Source organism: Ambystoma mexicanum, chromosome 6q, assembly GCF_040938575.1.
Source record: "Ambystoma mexicanum isolate Mex_15411 chromosome 6q, UKY_AmexF1_1, whole genome shotgun sequence".
NCBI classification, from domain to species: Eukaryota; Metazoa; Chordata; class Amphibia; order Caudata; family Ambystomatidae; genus Ambystoma; species Ambystoma mexicanum.
In genome coordinates, this window is record NC_090937.1 from 1,408,849,808 (window position 1) to 1,408,873,089 (window position 23,282).

The following is a 23,282-nucleotide window of genomic DNA, read 5'->3' on the forward strand; positions in this document are numbered from 1 at the left end:
ACCAGATCATTCGTGCTGATTCAGTACACGTGCCTTATTCACCAGGCAGTGTCTCTTCTCACCACGTCACCTGTGAAAGTTGAAAAGCAATACTGTCAGTCCACGAAAACTGGACACCCCTTGATTGGAAGGAGATGTAGGATAATTGGTTGGCCGAAGACCAATCGCCTCATTTAAAGTGTTAAAAATACATGCTCATTAGTTATTACGTAGCTATTGGCCCAGCTAGAGTGCGGCCATTTTAAGATGACTAGAATCGCCATTTTGTTTTATCCCTGTTCTCTTTAACGTTGCCTCTTTGCTTCATGTAAAACTGCTTTGCTGTAGATATTATTTGCTTCAATAGTCCAAGGCTACGAAAACATGTTGAAACATTACACTGGAGAGCCAGACAGAAATGCCCGATTCCCTCCTTCATATATCCTTGAAGACAGGGGGTAAGGCATTTAATCAGTACATAAATGCCAGCGAGTCTCTTTAAAGAATAGCAATGTATGAAACTAGCATTTGAAGAGTTGAATTATGTTCTTCTTTACAGCCCCCCTTTCTGAGCCCAGTGAGGCCTGGAGAGCGGGCTGACCTCCATAGCGAGAATCGAAACTTAGAGATTGGGAGGCTGTTACTCACCACTCCGAAATAGGCCGAAGATGCAGAGAAGTGACCTTGGAGATGATGGTGGTATAAGAATCGATATTCAGTCTTCCATCCCAGCTCCCCTGAGTACAAGACTCAGGCTTCCTCAAAGAGGGGCTCTTTTCCACAATGTACCTCTCTGCTGTTTCAGTTGGGACAGACAGAGGTGTCAATTGAATAAAAGAGCGGGGAGAACACACACCGCCAATACCAATGCTGCAAAGGAATACAAAGATATTAGACAGTGTTGAGGTTTATGCAAGTGATTAGAACAGTTGAAGTAAATGGGCAACTACCTAGATAAATATTGGAGTGGAAATTCCCCAGGGTGATCTACATAAAATGAGCGGAAATGGTCTAATTCAATATCAGTTCCAACTATAGATATAGAATTGATAACAACTGATCTGAGTAAGGATATATTGAGGAAAGGAGTCCAGGAAACTGAAGACAACGACAGGAGAAAATAACAAACAGGGATGTTAGTATAGGGAAGTAGCCCCGGACGGCACGAGGGACGCACTAGTGCCGGGTTGGTGCAGTTTCAGGAAAACGTTTATATGCACTTATGGGCAATCTCACAGGAAAGTCACTCAATGTCCCAGAATCCAACAGAAGACATATATCCAAACAAGTCGTGGAGGTAACCAATAGCAGAGATGGGGATAGCCAATTAAGTATGTACCTGAGTACACAAGTATAGCTGAGTAGCTGTATAAATGATCCGGATAGTAGACAGCAATTTGGTTCTGAGTGCAGAGCGGCAACCAGGAATAAGTACCGCAAAAGACAGAAGGATCCAGTAACGTTCCAAGTCAAACAACCAGACGAGCACGACAAGAATAAAGGAGGAGACGAGGCAATCCAGAAGTCAGGCAAAGGTCAAAACCAGGAGTTCACATGAGGAATCGTGTAGGAAGACAAGAAGAGGAAACGGACGAAACCGCGTGTAGCTTGTAACGCTAATTAGCAGCAACGAGCCCCTTGGAAGACGGTGGTTTTATAGTCGTAAGAGGGGCGTGGCTTGCCGTACGTCTTCCACGTACAAGACGTGTCAGGTGACCCGGAGTCCGTCGACGTTTGTACAGACGCCATGGTAGCCTGTACCTAGTCCATAGAGGAGCTTGTAAAGAAGTCGTATTCTGCAAGGAGGCCCGCGGGGAAGCCTGAAGTGTAATAAAGACCTGGTATGCGCCAGTCTCCTACGCACAGCTTGCCTATGAGAAATAGAAATGCTGTGTTCTCGCAAACAAAGGTGTCATATTTGTCACACTGCTCAATCATCGCCTCTTATTCAGAGGGAAATGAATTGGGGGCGGTATTAAATGTGTCATACTATGTCATTGCTGATTGTAAGGTGCTCCTTTTGTATATATGTACGTCGTTCGTTGCTTGCGTCCCCTGGCGTCTGTTTAGACACACGTCGCGGGGCGTGAGACCACCTGGCCAATTGGGACTATTTTGTATTTGCAATAAACCCTAGATTTTGGGACCGAAACCTCGTGTTTGGCGTATCTATTCGTGTGTGGTGAGTTTGCCTTGTTTCCACATTCGAGGGTCCCTCAGGGCCCCTTCAAGATGGTGCCCAAATAGGGACCCTCTCCCACTTGTTCCATTGTGTACGTTGTGACATAAGGAAGGCGGAAGAACGGCGAGGACTGGAGTGATCGGGCCGGGATCGAGAGGTGCACGGGGGCCCCTGTGAAAGCGATGAGACTCCTTTTGCAGATCTGCGCACCGCTGATCCCTGATCGACGTCCCTGGCCAGCGGACAAGGGGGCGAGGGTCCCGAAACGAGGCAGAGCCGAGATACGCAGACACAACGTCATTGGTTGCGTCAGTATACGGACAAATTGTGTCTTGAAGAAGACAAATTGATTGATCAGGTGAGTCGTGCCCCGATTCGTAAGTAATCCTAATATTGGTTGAGTGTTGATTTTGCAAAATCAAACACCCAGAGTAAGTTTGATTAGCCAAGGGTAAGGTTAAAAGATGTCTGGTGTATTGTCCACTTTAGTGGGATTTTTCCGCTGCTGTGAACAATCTTTGAAAACTGGCCAGGAAGCACCCCCGGGAGGAACGCCGGCTTATGAGATGTACCTAAAGTATGGTATGAGAGCAATAATGTTGTGTGAAACTTGGCATACGCAAACCAGAAAACAGGCAGACCTTCAGTGGCTGAGCCATGGGAGTTTTGAGATGGGACATATAGATAACCTGGAAAAGGTGTTGATAAGTAGAAGAGCACGCCCGAGGCACTTGACATCCTTAGGGACTGGAGGAGGGAAGAGATACTCAGATTTAGAAGTGGAGAGGAATATGCGCGCAGGCATGACTCAAAAACAGAGCAGGCTGAGGAAAATGAGGAGGAGGAGTTGAGAAATAGTTTGCAAAAGGCAGAACGACGCAATGAATTAAACAGAGAGAAAATAGATTCGAAAAGAGAGCTACGCACATCAGACGAATTAACGGACAAAGTTTTGACTGAAACAAAACGGGGTCCGAGGGGTGGAACCAAACAGAGCACGTCAGTAGCTGTTGCTCAACCCCCTCCCGTTGCTCAGCCCCTCCCAACGCCAGCACAACCGCAGGTTGCATCAGACACTGCACTACCTACTAGCCAGCAAGCTCCGAGTGTTTCGCGATTATCACAGCCTCAGCGGGCGTATCCCTTCGCACCTCCTGATCCAGAGAGTGTCACTGTTCCAACTGCCCCTCCCATGAGTGGAATTAAACAAGATGAATGTAAGAGAATAACTCGCAGCGCGATTGGCAAGGAAAGAAAGCGTTGGCTACAAATGCAGGCGGAAATGTATATACACGACAATGATGAGGCGTCTACGCTAGCATCGCTGCACGACTTCAGAGGGAACAATGAAAGTCAGGTATTGTTGGAATACATGGGGGAATATTTATTGGGAGAATGGAAAAGGTTGTTTGGAAAGCGACCACCGCAACGATTGTTGGATTTAAATGCATTAGCCCGTGGTAGAGGGAGCGATGAGGAAATAAAAGAACATGTAGATAGACTGTTTGAAATAAAGAACCAGCTTGATGAAGAATATTCTGAAGTATTTGTCAGACCGAGAATAAGAGAAGGAATATTGAGGGAGGCAGAAAGAAAGCGGCAGGATGATAATAGCAGAGATCGTTGCCGCCCCCGGGACAGATAGGAGATAGACAAAGATTGCAGAGGTGTGTGCACAAAACAATGAGATGGATGTCAAGCCCTAACACTTCGGTAGGGGAAATAAATGAGATATGTAATGAGTATCCTTTGCAGATGAGAATAGAAGCCCTGCAAACGATAGTAGGGGTGTTACTTCAGCAGGTAGCAGGACAAGACAGGAACAGGGGAAATTCAAGTACGTATAGGGCGCCTTTGGGATTAAACCAATGTGCATATTGCAGGGAGGAAGGACATTGGCAAGCACAATGTCTGCACTTTCAAAATAGAGGCAGAGATAGTCAGAGAAGGTCTCGCAGAGGGCACGGGGGAACAAATGGACACAACAGAAATTGTATGCAGCAGCATCAGAATGATCAAGGGAATGGAGCACAAAATGGAGGCCAGGCGTTCAATATAACTACTTGGAGTGAAAATGAGAAGGGTTGCACGAATGGGAAACAGAGAAGGAAGGGGGAACATTGTTGATACTCAGACAGGTGCATACTGCAATAACAGTGGTGATTACACATCGGATGATGTAACCCCAGTAGAGCAGCCCAGAATAGGGGTCGGAACGAGGGGTTTATTTCAATATAGCAGAATAGGGTCTTTTACTGAACATTATCTATTTCCGTTAACAGAGTATTGTAGAGAGAATATATTAGGATTAAAAACATGTAAAAAGAAAAGTAGAATTGAGTACAATGCCAACTTATATTTGGGCCGTGAATATTATTGATGCGAAATGCTTGAAAACAAATAATACAAAAGAAGAGGAATAATGTTACCGCGAATTGAGCAGTACAAAATGTTGGCAGACGAAAGGTATTATTTTATTATTAACTCATCTAGCTGCTGCCGAGGGCCATAAAGTAAGTGTAAAGAAATCACGTGTATTGACAAAATAAAAAGCATTTCTGGTATGCCTATTCCAATGATACAGAAAGATGTGAGAGCTATGAGAAGCATGACTTTATATTGTTGATAAGTGAATTGTGACTTTCGTTTTAGCTATGGATGCGATGGTGAGATGTTCTAAGAAGGATGCAGTGGTGATTTAGTAGTGGAATGAAGAATGTCAGAAAGCATTTAATTCGCTAAAAACCATTTTGAGTTCTGCTCTAGTTTTGAGCGCACCGAATGATGGAAGTGTTTTTAAGCTATTAATGCATGAGAAATGAAGGATGCGCGTTATCTGTTTTAACACAGGAACAAGGTGGAAGAAATAGGCTGTGCGGCTATTTTTCTTCTGCGCTGGACCCTGTAGCGCGCGCACTACCACGATGTTTGCGAGCTGTTGCAGCGGCTGCTGCATCAGTGAAACAAACAGAAGGGATGGTATTGGGGCACACCTTAATTTTGATGGTGCCACATGCCATAGATGTTCTACTCAATAGAACGCAGGCGCAACACCTCACCTCTGCTAGCTTGACAAGACATGAAATCATATTGTTCGCGCCCCACATCAAAATTATGAGGTGTAGCGTTTTGAATCCAGCAGAACTAATGCCCATACCCGGAGGAAACATTTATGGGACTGAAATACCTCCCCACGATTGTTTAATGGTTACAGAGGAAGAACCTAAGGGGAGAACTGATTTAAGTAATACACTCCTAAAAGAACCAGAAGGGGAACTGTTTTGTGACGGCTTCTGTTTTAAATTACCTGACGGCACATCAACTGCTGTCACCACATTAAAAAGCGTTGTGGAGAGTAATAGTATTCCTTACAACTCCGCCCAAGCAGCAGAGATAATTGCGCTAACAAGAGCTTGTGAAAGTTCAGAGACCTTAAGTGTAAATATTTATACTGATAGCCAGTATGCCTTTGGCGTAGTCCATAACTTGGCCGATTATGGGCCGAGAGAGGTTTCTGAACATCGCATGGGGCTAGAATACAACATGGCCCTTTGATTGTGCGATTACTGTCTGCATTTACGTGTCCAAAACACGTGTCAATAATGAAATGTGAGGCACATATAAAAGTGACATGTAACGTGGGTAAAGGAAACGCATTTGCAGACAGTATTGCGAAACAGGCTGCCACTGATCTAAATACAGAAATGTTGACAGTACGATCGGAGGAAGTGCCCTGCATAATAAATAATAGAATTATGATGGTTAAAGAAATACAGGTGGGGGCACTCCCGACGAAATACAGGGATGGGCCAAGGGCTATGCAGAATCAAGTAGTTGGGTGAACAGGATATTGTTAATACAGCACAATATGGGAAAAGGATTAGTCACTCCAGCGGGAAGTGCATTTAGAAAATTAGGTTGGGGTAGGGCATGTGAATGTTAGTATGGGCCAGAACTGGGTCTCTTCCACTCATTAAAAAAAAGTGGGGAAACAAATGAATGTGTGGTACGCACCTCAGTCAAGGGGAAAGACAAAGGTTAAAGACCTTGTACTCAGCATTTATTGTAATTTGTTAGTAAAAGAAAAACTACGTTTGATTCATCAGCAGGTGCAGGAGGCATTACCGATGTGATATTGGCCCAGGACATGCATTAAAGCTAGGTGGCGTGGGCCCTACGAAGTTCTCTTGACCACGCAGACAGCACTACGCGTGGATGGACGCAAGGCGCCAATAAAGTGCCAGCGCCATTCGGCACGTCAACTCATCGAGACAAAGACAAGAAAGAGACGCAACGGTTCAAAAAATGAAAAAATGCCATTGCCAGTCCTGTGCCACGAAAGCTGCCCGATCGAAGCACAGAGCCTGATGAGATTGCCATAAGAGTGGAAGGACAAAGAGTGCCTCAACGTTATCCAGCAGATTGTGCATCACTGCTTGCGAACATCGAGCGCATACATCTGTGGCACCCACCATCTCCTGTTGTGCCACAGCTGGGCACTCATCATCATCTGCCATTGTGCCCCAGGTTGACTCAGAGCTTGAAACTGGAAGTGCATCCGCACTATTTTGTTGATCACCCGGTACCAGGAGCAAATCGGTACAACCTGCGGAGCAGAAAGAAGGCATGATCACATTTTCATCTCTTTGTGAATTTCCTGCCTCTGTTTCCTATTTTCAGATGAAGTGGGAACCGGAGGCCTAGAGGAGGGTGGAGTAGGAGTTGTGCAAGTTAGACAGCTCACGAAACGCAACTCCTCAGTGCTAAATCCACGTGTCAGGAACCCGAGTGAACAAGCGGGGCGCACGTGGTACAAAGGAAGCTGCTCTGAAATTCTAGAGCAATGTGCAAAATGCCCAGAGGCCTTGCTAGATGAATAGGCAATGCAGGCAGACAGAATAACTGGCATAAAACGATTGTAGACATTGATTGAACTATTTCAACATCCGGAGGAGCACAAGAGCAAACAATATTCACAACGAGCACGAAGGAAGAAGAAGGACAAGAGAAGAATGTCGAAATCAGCGAATGCCCCCTCCTGCACCGATACTGATGGAGAGTTAAACGTAGTGCATAAGAGAGCAAAAAAGGACATGGTAAAACAAATTGTATGCTGGGTCAAACTATAGTAATGTGCATAATGAGTATAATAGCCCCAGTGTTGACCATATCTGTGTTATGGTATCTAGAGGAAATGCACCCTCTTGAAGTACTTTTGCCAATTATGAACATTTAGACAACAGAAAGCCCAGTCCATGTGATTTCCTATACCTTGTCCCCAATGGAAGAGAAACGTAGGGAAGGATATGGGAACAACACATTGCTGCTAATAATGAATATGACACACTCAATCCTGAAAAAAATAATTGTTGGGTTTGTGCCCACCTACCGCAGCATGGTGGTCAGGGAATAGGATGGTATGTACAGCTCCTGCCCTTAACTTCTGCATGTTATGCTTCTCTGAGTCCCCTATATTACGGGAAATCGAACGAAAGTGAAACTGGTCAACTAGATAAAACAAATATGAATGAATTCGAGGAAGTAATTCTGAAACCGGTGGGTTGCTCCGTGTTCCAAAAAAGATGATTAATTACACCAGCAATAATGCCACAGGATAGATTGTCTGTACCTTATAAAACTTCTGTGATTACGTTCCACATGAACCCACATGGGAATAAGGATGCGGAACCCCCTTCATATACAGTGAATTAAAACCCTCATTCTGTCCCATTCTGTCTAAAGAAAAAGGGTTCTTTCCAGGTAGGAACATTTACCAGATGCAGGAATATAGCATTCCTTGATAAAGAAGTGGAACCAATATATGCGGGAGATCCTGTGCATTTCATATGTGGAGAAAAAGCATATCCTTGGTTACCTAGGAACTGGGGAGGTACGTGTTATTTGGGATTTCTGTTCCCTGGGGTGTTTCTTTTAAAAACATCAGACATAACCAAACTGACTAGGTTACAACCTCGCCGTAATATTGAAGACGGGTTGATTGTAGAGGACATAGCAAAATCATTCATATCGTTTTGGGGCCAGGCGATAAACTCTTATAACATAAGATGACTGTCAAGGATACTAGAAGAAACAATAAATGGAACTACTGATATATTATATAATATGACTCTTGAAGAAAAAGGAATTAGATTAATGACATTACAAAATAGAATGGCCCTTGATATAATCTTAGTTGATCGCGGCAGTGTTTGCAAAATTGTGGGATCAGCATGTTGCGTATTCGTAAGTGATTCCTCCCCCACGATTTTCGAGGCAATAAGAAAATTGCATGTGTTAAGTTCGGATCTCCTCCCCCCTGAAGGAGGCTGGGAATTGAACATAAGCTTCTGGTTCTGGGGAGTGTTGCGGTCCTGGGGATGGAAACTGTTTGTAATCTTAGTAGCAATATTGGGAATATTCGTGACATGCTGTTGTTGCATACACTGTCTTCCCATAGTGTCTGCAATCAGTGAAGAATGTGTGCAGATGGTAACACACAAGAATATAATCAGGCCAGACACCCACACAGGTGATGAATCTAGAACGATCAAAGAGTTCATGGCAATCGACATTGATAATAATAAGGAGGAGACAACAAGCATATATGAGTCAGAATTCAAATCAGATTCCGAATCTGATCTAGGTACTTGGCCGGAGGAGGATGCAATGTATGGGTGAGGCGTTTGGCATACGGCCAAGAGGAGGGTTTGTCAGTCCAGGAAAACTGGACACCCCTTGAGTGGAAGCAGGTGTAGGGTAATTGGTTGGCCGAAGACCAATCGCCTCATTTAAAGTGTTACAAATACATGCTCATTAGTTATTACGTAGCTATTGGCCCAGCTAGAGTGCGGCCATTTTAAGATGACTAGAATCGCCATTTTGTTTTCTCTCTGTTCTCTTTAATGTTGCCTCTTTGCTTCATGTAAAACTGCTTTGCTGTAGATATTATTTCGCTTCAATAGTCCAAGGCTACGAAAACATGTTGAAACATTACACTGGAGAGCCAGACAGAAATGCCCGATTCCCTCCTTCATATATCCTTGAAGACAGGGGGTAAGGCATTTAATCAGTACATAAATGCCAGCAAGTCTCTTGAAAGAATAGCAATGTACGAAACTAGCATTTGAAGAGTTGAATTATGTTCTTCTTTACGGCCCCACTTTCTGAGCCCAGTGAGGCCTGGAGAGCAGGCTGACCTCCAGAGCGAGAATCAAAACTTAGAGATTGGGAGGCCTGGTATGCGCCAGTCTCCTACGCACAGCTTGCCTATGAGAAACAGAAACGCTGTGTTCTCGCAAAAAAAGAATGATGTCTGTAAAACCGGAGATTGCATTATGTTACTAAATATGGTGATCTAAGATGTCATATTTGTCACACTGCTCAATCATCGCCTCTAATTCAAAGGGAAATTAATTGGGGGCGGTATCAAATGTGTCATACTGTGTCATTGCTGATTGTAAGGTGCTCCGTTTGTACATATGTAACTGATGTACGTCATTCGTTGCTTGCGTCCCCTGAGGTCTGTTTAGACACACGTCGTGGGGTGTGAGACCACTCAGCCAATTGGGACTATTTTGTATTTGCAATAAACCCTAGATTTTGAGAACGGAACCTCATGTTTGGTGTATCTATTCATGTGTGGTGACTTTGCCTTGTTTCCACATTCGAGGGTCCCTCAGGGGCCCCTTCAATACAATTAACATTCACATCAAAACAAGTGCCTAACAGGCCTAGCGGCCAGCCAGTGATCGCCATAATCCCTGAAGGCATCCGCATGAATTCATATATCAGCTCACTGCGAGTAGATCAAAAAGCACAGTCACCATGTCTGAGAATGAAGATCTGAGTATCAAGCCACCCTGTCTACATTTTCCCCTGGTTTACCAAGCAGGGCAGAGGGTGAGCACAAGTCATTACAGCTACAGGCAGTCCCGCCATTCAACATCTCAGACACCAGTTGTGTGGCGCCATGTTGGAATCAATGGTTAAAAGAGCTATACATCTACATAGATACCTCCGGAGTAAGGGAAGAATGATGCTTGAGAGGAATACTCCTGCATTTGCTAGTACCAGTAGTACAAGGCATTGTATTTGTGATGCCTGAGGGTACCATGGACACATTGACAGGAATCATTTACTCATTAAACCCATACTTTGCTATACTGAGTAATGTTGATTACGAAAGACGTTTTTCACACCTCAAATCAAGAAAAGGGTAAGACTCCACACATTTGTCATGAGACTATGCAAGAGGGTCAAATACTGCAACTTCGACCATTATTCAATGGAAGAAGCATTAAAGTCACAAGTAATTGCTGGTTGCGAATCCGCTGAATTTCACAATAAACTGCTACAAAAGACCAGATCCCAGGAAGAGTTTTCAATGCTCGCAAGGGCTGACAAGGCGCTTTCCATGCAGATGGAGTCTCTGAGCAACATAAAAATCACACAAACAGTGTTTGCAGCACCTATTTGCCAGGTGCTATCGTCGGACAAATCTAGCCCTCCTCCTTTTATTAGACCTCTCTGCCACGTTTCATTTAGTGCTATGTAAGCATCTCTCTACAGCGGCACATTTCTCTCCGGAGGCGACGGCTTCGATCCAATCGCTTGATAAGAGCCTTCTCTCCGTCATCTGCGGAGCAAACACCAATAACTTGTGGAGTTCCGCAAGGCTCATGCGTATCGCCCACTATGTACAATATCTTTACTAAGCCTCTGTTTGATGACCTAAACAATCTGGGTGTTACCTACACAAACTACGCAGATGACGCCCAGATTATCATCCCCATGTCTGGCGATTATGAAGTTGACTCTGCACTGCTGAACAAAATCTTTCTCTTCATCCAGACATGGATGGCCTCGTAGGGTCTCTGTCTGAATGATGAAAAGACCGATCTCTGGTCATCGGAGAAACAGCTAAACTCAACAAACTAAGTAACCAGTTCCAATCCTTCAACATCGATGGCATAGACATTAAGGTTGCCAAAGATGTAAAAACGTTGGGCTTCCACCTAGACTCAGCTCTTAATCTACAAAGTAAGGTCAATGCTACCACCTCTGCGACAGGATACACCTGCAAGCTTATCCACGCCTGCAAACCGTTCTCGTCTACAGCTGGCTGTATTACACTTGCCAGAGCTCTAGTTCTTTCTAAACTAGACTATTGTAACACATTATATCTTGGTTCCAGTAAGCAAAATATCAGTAAATTACAAATTCTTCAAAATAACGCCTTAAGAACTGCATTAAGCATCAGAGAGCTCAACATATCTCAATGACCAGGTGTAACACTAAGCGGCTAGCAGTTAACAGCAGAATTCTACTTAAAGCTCTAACCCTCACCCATAATTGTCTGGCCAATGTAGTTCTAAAATACTTGGTGGATACATTCACAAAAAACGTATTGGCACGACCGACCAGGAAAATGTACGCACATTGCCTGAAGGTCCTCAGATATAACCTTAAAAGCAGAAGGAAGCAGTTTTCCGGTCATGGCAGCACCGCTATGGAACTCTATGCCCTAGCCTTAACATCATATCCTTCATTCCTCAGCTTCAGAACTGAAACGAAAAACTGGCTCCTAGATGGGTATTGTTAACTATCTTAGATGACTACTTTGCTGTGTTTGACTCTCACCTGCTGATCCTGCATAGCTATACAAATACTGTAAATTCTTTGACTCTCATTTTTAGTAATTTCCTCATGTATGTGGGCCTTGCAATGTTGTATTTGTTTATGTAATATAAAAGGTTTTAAAAATATCTATGCAATGTGTAACACGCCTAGATACCTACAGGTTTGGAGTGCTATATAAATAAACAAACAACGCAAATGTTGCTGGTGCGAATACAACTTCCTCCATGCTGGTTCATGTCCGGCGATTGCCGCTCATGCGACGCCTGTGGAGGTGAGAACCATTTTCAATCCGTGTGCAAGAACATCAGATATTTCCAGCAGTCAAGGGACATGCAAATACAAGCATTATTAAATCAAGACATCATTGAACATGCAACAGGGCCCACGCCATGGATCTCTCCCATTGTACCCGTATCCAAAATAGAAAACGGAGGCAAAATTCGAACATGTGTGTACATGTGGGCACCCAATTTAGCCATTGAAAGAGAGACACCTGTCCCCAAGAATGATGGACATGATGTATCTACAGCATGGCTTGCAGGTATTCTTCAAATTGGAATTAAATAAAGGATGCCACCAGTTAGAGTCAAACCCTAAATCTCGCTATATCACCACCTTCACAACTCATCTGGAGTTATTCAGATATAAAAGACTCAGCTTTGGGGTCTCATCAGAGGCTGACATTTTTTAAAACAATATTCATCAAATAATAAAGCACATACCACAGTGACCCAATTACAGTGGTGACATTTTAGTATTTGGGGCTACACAGGAGGCGCATGATGACACGCTGCGACGAGTGTGCATGGCGGTGGACCACGCTAACCTGACAGTAAATGTAGCTAAAAGTGAATTTAGAAAATCGACTCAAATTCTTTGGTCACATATTTTCATATTATGCCTTCCTTGGGCCCATTAGATGCACCTTTCACCCCCAACTCACCAGTGGCGCATCCAGGATTGTGTAACAAGTGGGGCTGGGAACCAATGTAGTAGGGCTCACTAAGGGGAGACCAAAGAGGGAACTGGGCGTTTTCTGCCACCTGCTGAATCCGTAGGAGCTACCGAGCTTAGCGAGAGTGAACAAACCAACTAAGGTCGGTTTGGAGGGGAAACATTTATAAAAAAGGGGTTAAAATAGTGAATTTTACAGAACACTTTGTGTTACATTAGGCAAAAAGACACTCAGTTTACAATCGGTTTTGTAGGGTAAGACATGAAAAAAGTCCATTAGATGCCAAATCATCAACAATGCACAGGACCATTTTTCAAACATATTTTCACAATGTCTTTGCTCACTGTAAGTCAGTTATCTGCAATTGTAAAAAATAAAATACAAAAAAAAAAAAATCATACTCATTGTGTCTAAACAAGTCCATTCTGGTGCACCTGTATATGCCCTATATGCCAGTATTCTCACATCAGAAAATACTCATGTTTGCTTTGCCAATGGTGCTAGTAATGATAATACAACAAAACATTTTCATGCTGGCACTGCCAAAATATGCCGTATCCCCATGAAAGAACATGCTCCTGTTGCCTTAATGCCAGTTAAAAAAATGCCATGCCAGAGTAAGAAGACATGCCCCTGCAGGCTAGCTGGTACGATAGCTCAGTGGGTTGAGCTCTCGCTGCTGCAATCTGAGTGTGATCTGCAGTTCACAGGTTACAATCCTGGCAAGGCCACTCAGCCTTTCATCCTTCTTTTTTTTTAAACATCTTTTTATTGACATTATAGGTTAAAATAACACAAGACTACAATGAAAAACACATGTATGTACATAGATGTGACAAAAAATCTTAATATACGTTCGCCGGCTGGGTATGAAACGCTCCAACGTACAGTAATTATTGTCCTCTTATGGTCTCCACTCATGGACCATCCGCACACCCCCTTTGGTTGGTTTCATTATAATTTATGTCACTTAACATTATAGACTACTAATTGTCAATAAAAAACAACAAGGCCCCCTTCCCCCCCGAACTGAGTTGTATAACATGCACATTGACTCGCATTTTTCGTATATATAATTCTAGAGCACCGAGTTGGACGGCACAATTAAGTATAGTCTTTAAATTTACAATGTGTGTTATTTAGTCAAGCGCATCAGCCAGACTATTGGAGTGTTCAGCAGTTGGACTCGTCTTCACTGTCTTGAGTGTTCGATAGGTATGCACGCATTGGAGCCCAAATGTCCTTAGGTCTGCACACCGCCGTCACGGATCGAACGTATTGTTCTTCATTTTCTTGTACATATATTAAGTCTTTCAACCATGACTTGTGGTTTGGGGCTGTTTTAGCTTTCCAGGCCTGCGGTATGTTCCTCTTGGCCACCGCCCATACGATAACTACAAACCGACAGATCTTAATTGGTGCCGTGCCAATGTCGCCCGGCAGGTACTTCAGCGGCGTTGCATGCCGCTTTTATGCAGAAGTATTGTAGGGTTATGATGAGACCGGCACCCAGTTTATCATGCACTAACTGCAGTGAGGCAAACCTACCCTCAGGGTATAGATCTCCCAATCTCATCTCCTTATTGGGGTCCCGCCTTTTTTGAAGTGCGGTATCGAACGTGGGTTCGAAACCAGGGTAATGCCACAGGGAGGGAAATGGCCAATATGGAGTTTCGCATCCCACTTTGGTGACTAGGGACGACCAGGCTCGTACCGTAGTGGCCACGGGATCTATATCTGTGATGTACCCTTTAATTGTATTAAACGGCATCGCCTGAATATTGATGGGGGCTGCTGCAAACTGTTCGGGACGTACATGGGCATGTGGTTCGGCTGTGGCAGCCCAGTATCGAGCAAAGTGGGCCTGTGCTGTGTAATAATATAGTAAATAATCAGGGGCCATCAGGCCGCCCGTTTCGTATCTTTCACACATCTTTGGCCAATTGAGCCTGACTGCTCTCCCTCCCCACACAAAGGCGGTAGAACGTTTTTGAGCCTTTCATCCTTCTGAGGTCGATAAATGAGTACCAAATTTGGTTGGGTGATCATTTTATATAAATATGTTGTCTGTACAGTGCTTTGGCGAAAAAGATATAAAAAATAACAAATCATAATCGTCACACAAATCCCCCCCATGTAACACTTGTGTTGCTTTTGCCCTCTAACGCCAGTAAAACATTTCATGCCACAGTAAGGAAACATTGCCTTGCGGGCGGCCCAAATGCCCGTCCTTCCACCACCCGCCTATGTAAGAACACTTATGTTGCCTTTGACCTTAACACCTGTAAAACAATACCATACCATAGTAAGGAAACATGCCCTCCCCCATGTAAGAACACTCATCATGTCGGCTTTGGCTGTAATCTGAGTAAACAAATGTAATGCCACTGTAGGACCCAGACAGCCCCATTGTAGTACCCCCACCCCAACCTCTTCTCTGCATAGTAACACTCAAGATGGCTTTCCATTGCCCAAAAATGCCAGTAAAACATGCTGTGTTCCTGGCAAAACATGTTCATGTTGTAATGCCCCTCCCTGCCCCCTGGCTCACAGATACACTTGCACAGAGATACAGCATATAGATACACACGCATCCATGCAGCTTCTGTCATTCACACAAGCACCCAGAACATTTACACGTGCACGCTCATTTACACACGCACTTGCACCCATGTACGCCATTCACACTGCATGCATTCATTCATATGCATGCACTTAGACAACCACTTGCGTGCAAACATGCATGCGCGCATACATTCATACCAGCGTACAATCCTCGCATACATACAAATAGAACCGCATTTTTTTTCTTACCCATTTTCCTTTTGGCCTTACCCTGTCTATGCCTTACCTTGTCCCGGGAGGATAGCTCATCAGCAACGGGCTCGCCTTGGAAACAAGACGACATAAAGCAACCCGGGTTCGATCCCTGGGTCCGCGCTTAGAAACCTCTGGGTATTAAGCGCGTTATAAATACGCAACTAAGACATATTCCTGTAACAGTGCTTAGATGCCCCTGGGCTGTGTGAGTGCTTTAAAAATGCAAATAAATCAATAAATATACCTCTGCATCTCACATGCTATTTAGTTAATCAAGGCATGGCTAATCATTTGAGGCATGGGCCAAATAAAAGTGAAGCCCATCAGTTGAGCTTTTAGCTTCCACGTAGGGGGTCTATTGATATCATCCCAGGGCAGGCTTTTGTCCTCTGCACGTTTTCTTTGGAAGCAGTCACATTAACAACTGTTTTCTCACCTCAGAGAGTGGTGCATTTACTTAATTTTAAAGTTTAAAAGTGCATTTAAAAGTAAGTAAATACACTGCTCTCTGAGGTGAGAAATGTGACAGCTTCTTGCCGTTTGAGCCCGGCCTGGGTGTCAGAGCAAATTGATGCCTGCTGCCTCAAATCCCCAGCCTGGTGCCGCCCAAGCATGTCATTGATTTCATCACATAGTTATCTGTTACGCTCACCTGGTATCCACGGGGACGCCACTCAGCCATGGGGACTCTGGTATCCTTCTCTGCGGTTCACAGGTGTGACCAGCGGGGGAGTTCTGCCTGGAATACAGGTGGGCAAATGTTCAAGACTGGCCAACTTGGGTAGACAGCCCCCCACCACCCGTATGCCCTCAGCCCTTCTGGGCCTCTCCTGACCTTGTTGTTAATTCAGGTGTGCTCTCCGTCCTGCCTTCTTGGCAGGGGTGCGTTGTCCTTTGTGGGCAAACGCGATCTAGTTACTTCACTGATGCCGGCCCCTTTTGAGTCTTTCAGGTAGGTCTTATTGCTGTTGTATATTGTTGTTATTCTTGCATGCCTTTCTTGGTTTAATAAATGTCTCTTTCTCTTCCTTAGGTGTGAGGAAGTCCAGTGTGATGCATTGGCTGAATTTGGTCTCGCCGGTAAATGATGGCATGTAAAGAGCACTACGATGCGGTAAGTAGGCGCTATGCGCAGTGCTATGATGCCTTGCCTTTGCTAGCCTGTTGTCTTTTCTTTCCCATAGGTCGCAGTGCTCACCTGGTGTGTGGAATCCCGAGGCGATGCTGGCTGTGGGGCGACTTGTGCGGTAAGCTTTTCGGCACAGTTTGTTAAGTTGTAATATCTTGTTTCTTCCTTTTTTGCAGATCCGTCGGTCCGGGAGATGCGCTGATCCTAGGAAGCTGTTCGCAGGAGCTTTGGGCAGCTAACGATGAAAATTACAGATAAGCTGCTGCTGCTAATGATGTCCTTTTGTCTCCTTACAGATGCTGTTCTTCCGAGGTTACCGGTTACAGCTGAACACGTTGAGCGTCATGTTGCAGGATTGCAAAGTAACGCGAAGCGTGTTATCCAAGTCGGGTGTGGTTTAAATAGCTTCAAGAAAGTAGTCCAGGTAAAATAGTTCCTAGGCTACCACACCCAAAACACTATACCGCATAGCATACCAAGCTATGTGGATGCCTCCATGTTGGCTGACACTTGAAATAAAGTAGTTCCCTAAACACAAGTCTTTATTAAGTATGAGCCTGGCGCCAAAGGTGCCAGGACCGCCCCAAAAGGGCCTAGGCAATGGATGGCTAAGTTTATTGGAGACCCGAGTCATGAGCCCTCCTGGCCCATGCGCTTGCCAGAGGGGTTTCTGGATGTGGGTCATGACATCACCCCCCCCCCCCCGCCAAGGCCCCTCTCATGGTGTTCCTTCTGTCCGGCCCAGGTTTACTTGGAAAGCTTTGATGATATTTTTTGATCAGACATGGTGCATGAATATTCTCACAGGGTTCCCAGGATCTATCTTGCGGCCCAAATCCTTTCCAATTGACTAGATAGTATAGCTTGCCCCTAGAATACTTGGAATCCAGGATGCCTCTGACTTCGAATTCTGGCTCTCCATCAATAAGTATGGGCTGTGGTGGTGTCCCAATCCGTGTGCTGGGCTGCATTGGTTTTAAAAGGGACACATGAAATACCGGGTGGATTTGTAGGTTAGGTGGTAATTCTAGTTTGACGGCTGCTGGATTAATAATTGCCTTGGTGGTGTAAGGCCCTAAGTACCTGGGTTGAAAGGTCCGGGTTTCCTTGATGGGTACGAATCTGGCGGCCAGCCAAACCTTGTCTCCTACCCGATAGTCAGGGGCCTTTTTGCGGTGTTGATCGGCAAATTGCTTTTGCTTTTCCTTGGCGAGAATAAGATGTTCTTTGGCCTTTTTGAAAGCCTGGGTGATGTTGGTGTGAAGGGTTTTCACTGCTGGCATTTCCAAACTGGTTGGGAGATCCAGTTCTGAGGTACGTGGGTGTCTACCATAAAGGGTATAAAAGGGTGTTTGTCCTGTACTGGAATGCAAGGAATTGTTATATGCGTACTCAGCTATTCATAGTAAGTCTTTCCAGTCTCTTAGTTCATGGTGCAATATGCATGGTAGATATTGCTTGAGAGTCTGATTGGTTCTCTCGGTCTGACCGTCCGTTTGGGGGTGATGGCTAGTAGATAGCCAGACATCAATCTGCGCCATTGCACAACACTTTCTCCAGAAGTTGGAGACGAACTGGCTACCTTGATCGGAGATCAGGACTGATGGGAAGCCATGTAGTTTAACAATACCATCCAGGAACACTTTGGCTAAAGTGGATGCGTCAGGGAGGCCTTTGAGCGGAATAAAGTGTGCCATCTTTGAGAATAAAACCACGACTACAAGAATGGTGTTAAACCCTTGACTGGGAGGTAGGTCAGTGATGAAGTCGAGGGAAAGAGTGTGCCATGGAGTGGGAGGAATGTCCAAAGGTTGCAGTTTTTGCGACTTATTTTGTGCGCAGACTCCGCAGGACTGAATATATTGGATGACGTCTTTACGCCAAGCAGGCCACCAGAAGTTCTGTTTTACCTTGGCTAGAGTCTTGGTGATTCCAGGGTGCCCTTCGATCAGAGAATCGTGATAACCTGAAATGATTTGTTGTTGTAAGTGCTTGGTGGGTACGTACAGACGATCCTTAAAAAAGGGTAAGTGATCTTTGATGGAATATTGTTCCCCCTGCGCTTGCCATGCAAGGAAAGTATCAGGATTCATGGTTCGTTGAATCTCGTTTCTCAGCTCTACTTGGGTTAAGGCCGTAGTGAGGCCCAAGAGTTTGTCTTCAGGTATGATGGGGACTGGGTCTGGGGTCTTATATACTATGTCATCTGTGCCTGTACGAGAGAGTGCATCAGCTTTTCCATTCTTGACCCCTGGTCGAAATGTGATGACAATCATATTCGGTGAAGAAGAGGGCCCACCGTAATTGGCGTGAAGACTGGGCTTTAGCTGTTTTAAGATATTGGAGGTTTCGGTGGTCCGTGATAACTGTAATGGTGTGTCTGGCCCCCAGAAGGCAGTGCCACCAGGCTTTAAAGACGGATTTGATCCGCAAGAGTTCTTTGTTCGTGATGGCGTCATTAATCTCCGGAGGTGAGAATTTTTTCGACCAGAAGGCCACTGGATGTAGCTGGCTGGTTTCTGGATCCCTCTGTGAGAGGACAGCTCCCATTGCTATACTGGAAGCGTCCGTTTCCACGATATAAGGAAGATCTGGGCAAGGATGTCGCAGGATTGGCACGGAGGTGAACTTTTTCTTAAGTTCCTCAAAAGCTTTTTCTGCTTCGGCCCAGGCAAATTTTTTGTTGTTTTTTCGTAGCAATACGGTAATCGGGTGTACAACCTGAGAGAAGTCTGGTATGAACCAGCGATAGAAGTTTGCAAAGCCCAACATGCTTTGTACCCCTTTCACTGACGTTGGTGATGGCCATTTCAAAACGGTGTCTACTTTATGCACGTCCATCCTAATGCCTCCTGGAGTAAGAATGAAACCCAGAAACTCAACTTCAGTGACGTGAAAAAAATACTTTTCAAGCTTTGCATATAAACAATGTTCACGGTGCTTGGTGAAGACTGAACGGACGCGCTTGATATGATCCTGTTTCGAGGTTGAGTACACTAGGATATCATCTATGTACACTAGGGCACAGACATCAATTAACTCTCTCAAGACGTCATTCATGAAATATTGAAATGCTGCGGGGGTGTTGCATAACCCAAATGGCATGACTTGATGCTCGTACAAACCGTATTTAGTACGGAAAGCAGTTTTCCATTTGTCTCCGCTTCTGACCTGGACCAGGTGGTATGCTCCTCGAAGGTCCAATTTGGTGTAAATTTGGGCATCTTTGACCTGGTCCAGCATTTCAGGGATAAGTGGCAAGGGGTAACGGTTCTTCACGGTGATCTGGTTTAATGCGCGGTAGTCAATACAGGTTCTTAAGTACCCTTCTTTTTTCAGTACAAAGAACAAAGGACTGGCTGCAGGGGACTTTGATGGACGGATGAATCCGTTTGCAAGGTACTGGTCTAAATAAGACTTCAGATGAAGGTTTTCAGGTTCCGTAAGAGCATAGATTCTACCGCAAGGGACTTGAGCACCTCGGACAAGGTCGATCTGACAGTCATAGGGCCTGTGCGGCGGCAGCGTGTTTGCTTGGTCCTTCTGGAATACATCCTGGAAATCGTGGTATTCCTCAGGCAAGGTATTAGTTACTCCCAGTGTTCATGCTGTAGCTCCGGTAGTAGTAGAGATACTGAATGCAGGTTTCTGTTCTTGATAATAACAGGCTGGGAAGCAGTCGCTGGGGAAGGTTAATTTCCGTGCCCGCCAGTCAATCAAAGGGTTGTGAGCAACTAACCATGGCATCCCTAGTATGACCCCGAATTGAGGTGCCTTGATGAGATCGAACGAAATAAGTTCCCGATGTCCATCCTGGCACAGCAAAGTTATCTCGGCTGTGCATTGGGTTACGGGTCCGGAAGTGATTTCTGTCCCATCCACCATAGTTACCTTGTCCGTAGTTGGCTTGGAACATAGGGGAAGCCCCATCTCTGCAGCCAGGTCTTGATCTATATAATTCCCAACTGCTCCGCTGTCGATGTATGCTTCAACAGCATGCGTTCTTGACAACCGTTGGTTGTTAATTAAGATCACCGGTATTGCAAAGTGTGAGGTCGGTGGCTCTTTTCTCTCACTCAACAAACTGACCTCTACGTTTGCCGAGCTGGGTAGTTTTCCGATTTTGATTCCTTCTCTTCATCTTGTTCCGTGGCCCCGACGATCTTCCTTAAAGGTTTCACTGGGCAGTCCTTCAGGAAATGTCCTGGTTTTCCGCAATACAGACATAGTTGTTGTCTCCTTTTATCTCGCTCTTGTTTTGTAAGTGGAGGTCATACCCCTCCGATTTGCATGGGCTCCACAGTATTTTCTTGCACTCGAGTTGCATTGTCTCTAGGTCGAACGTACACAGCCCGAGGGTCCATTTTGGAACGGTCTGCTTTTCGGTCTTGAAACCGGTGGTCCAGTTGTACAATCAAATCTATGAATTCAGAACAGTCTCTGGGAGGATCAACCACTTGAGCTAGAACGTCTTTTAATTCGCCTCGTAAGCCCTGATGAAACAACATGGTTCTTTTGTTTTCAGGCCACCTAGCTTCAGCAACCAATCTGTTGAAAGTAGCAATGTATGTTAACAAGTCCTGGTTCCCCTGTCAGAGGGAAAGGAGTTCATTGTCCACTGCTTTCTCTCGGGTATGGCGAGCAAAAAGTTTTTCCATTTCCCTCTGAAATCCCCCAAAGTCATGTGATAAAGGATCATCATGGGTCACCAATGGTACCAACCAATCGGCTGCGCTACCGCTCAGGAATGATAAAACAAAGGCTACCCGGGCGTGGTCATTTGGGAATGCTCCAGGCCTGCAAAGAAAGTGACGGCGACACCGATTCATGAAAGCTGCGTACTTCTGTGGATCACCTGCAAACCTCTCCGGTGGTGCCAAAAGAACTGTTCCCGGTAACATGATTTGTACCGGAGAAGAGGTAGTGGATGGCATGGTAGGATTTTGCATCGTTGGGTTATTTCCAGGTAGAGGCGTCTGTCCTGCTTGTGATTGCAAGTATTGCCTGCTAATTTCTTCAGTGCACTCTTTGGTCACTAATAAGTCTCTCCGGAGAGCGTTAGTCTCTTGTCGAGCAGAATGAACCTCGGCACGAAGTTCTCCTAAAAATTGGGCTAATTGGTCTAATTCTGATGTCTCCATGGTGCCGAGGTGGATTGGTTTGGCAGTCTTCACGTTCTGTATTGCTCACCTGGTATCCACGGGGACGCCACCCAGCCGTGGGGACTCTGGTATCCTTCTCTGCGGTTCCCAGGTGTGACCAGCGGGGGAGTTCTGCCTGCAATACAGGTGGGCAAATGTTCAAGACTGGCCAACTGGGGTAGACAGCCCCCCACCACCACGTATGCCCGCAGCCCTTTGGGCCTCTCCTCAACTTGTTGTTAATTCAGGTGTGCTCTCCGTCCTGCCTTCTTGGCGGGGGCGCATTGTCCTTTGTGGGCGAATGTGATCTAGTTACTTCACTGATGCCGGCCCGGTTTGAGTCTTCCAGGTAGGTCTTATTGCTGTTGTATATTGTTGATATTCTTGCATGCCTTTCTTGGTTTAATAAATATCTCTTTCTCTTCCTTAGGTGTGCGGAAGTCCAGTGTGATGCATTGGCTGAATTTGGGCTCGCTGGTAAATGATGGCGTGTAAAGAGTGCTATGATGCAGTAAGTAGGCGCTATGCGCAGCGCTATGATGCCTTGCCTTTGCTAACCTGTTGTCTTTTCTTTCCCATAGGTCGCGGCGCTCACCCGGTGTGTGGAATCCCGAGGCGATGCTGGCTGAGGGGCGACTTGCGAGGTAAGCTTTTCAGCACAGTTCGTTAAGTTGTAAAGTTTCTAATATCTTGTTTCTTCCTTTTTTGCAGATCCGTCGGTCCGGGAGATGCGCTGATCCTAGGAAGCTGTTCGCAGGCGGTGTGGGCAGCTAACGATGAAAATTACAGGTAAGCTGCTGCTGCTAATGATGTCCTTTTGTCTCCTTACAGATGCTGTTCTTCCGAGGTTCACGGGTACAGCTGAACACGATGAGCGTCACGTTGCAGGATTGCAAAGTCACGCAAAGCGTGTTATCCAAGTCGGGTGTGGTTTAAATAGCTTCAAGAAAGTATTCCAGGTAAAGTGGTTCCAAGCAACCAAGCTATGTTGATGTCTCCATGTTGGCTGACACTTGAAATAAAGTAGTTCCCTAAACACAAGTCTTTATTAAGTATGAGCCTGGCGCCAAAGGCGCCAGGATCGGCCCCAAAAGGGCCCAGGCAATGGATACCTAAGTTTATTGGGGACCCGAGCCAAGGATGTGGGTCGTGACATTATCTCTTCCTGTACTGCAACATTCTGGAGTTTGGAAACTGAGCAACAAATGGCTCTAGATCTGGAGATCCAAGCTTCATCAAGCGGAGGTCAGGGGTCGAAGTGTACCCAAAAGGTTAGTGGAACTATGTCCAACCGCAGTCCCGCACTCAGCCTATAAACCCACCATACTTTCTTCCACAATAGAACCCCCATCCCGGATGTTATGAGGGTGTGGTAGGTTTGGTAATGACAACCCCAGCTTCCGTCACTGGATTTAACACACTGTAATAACATTTTGA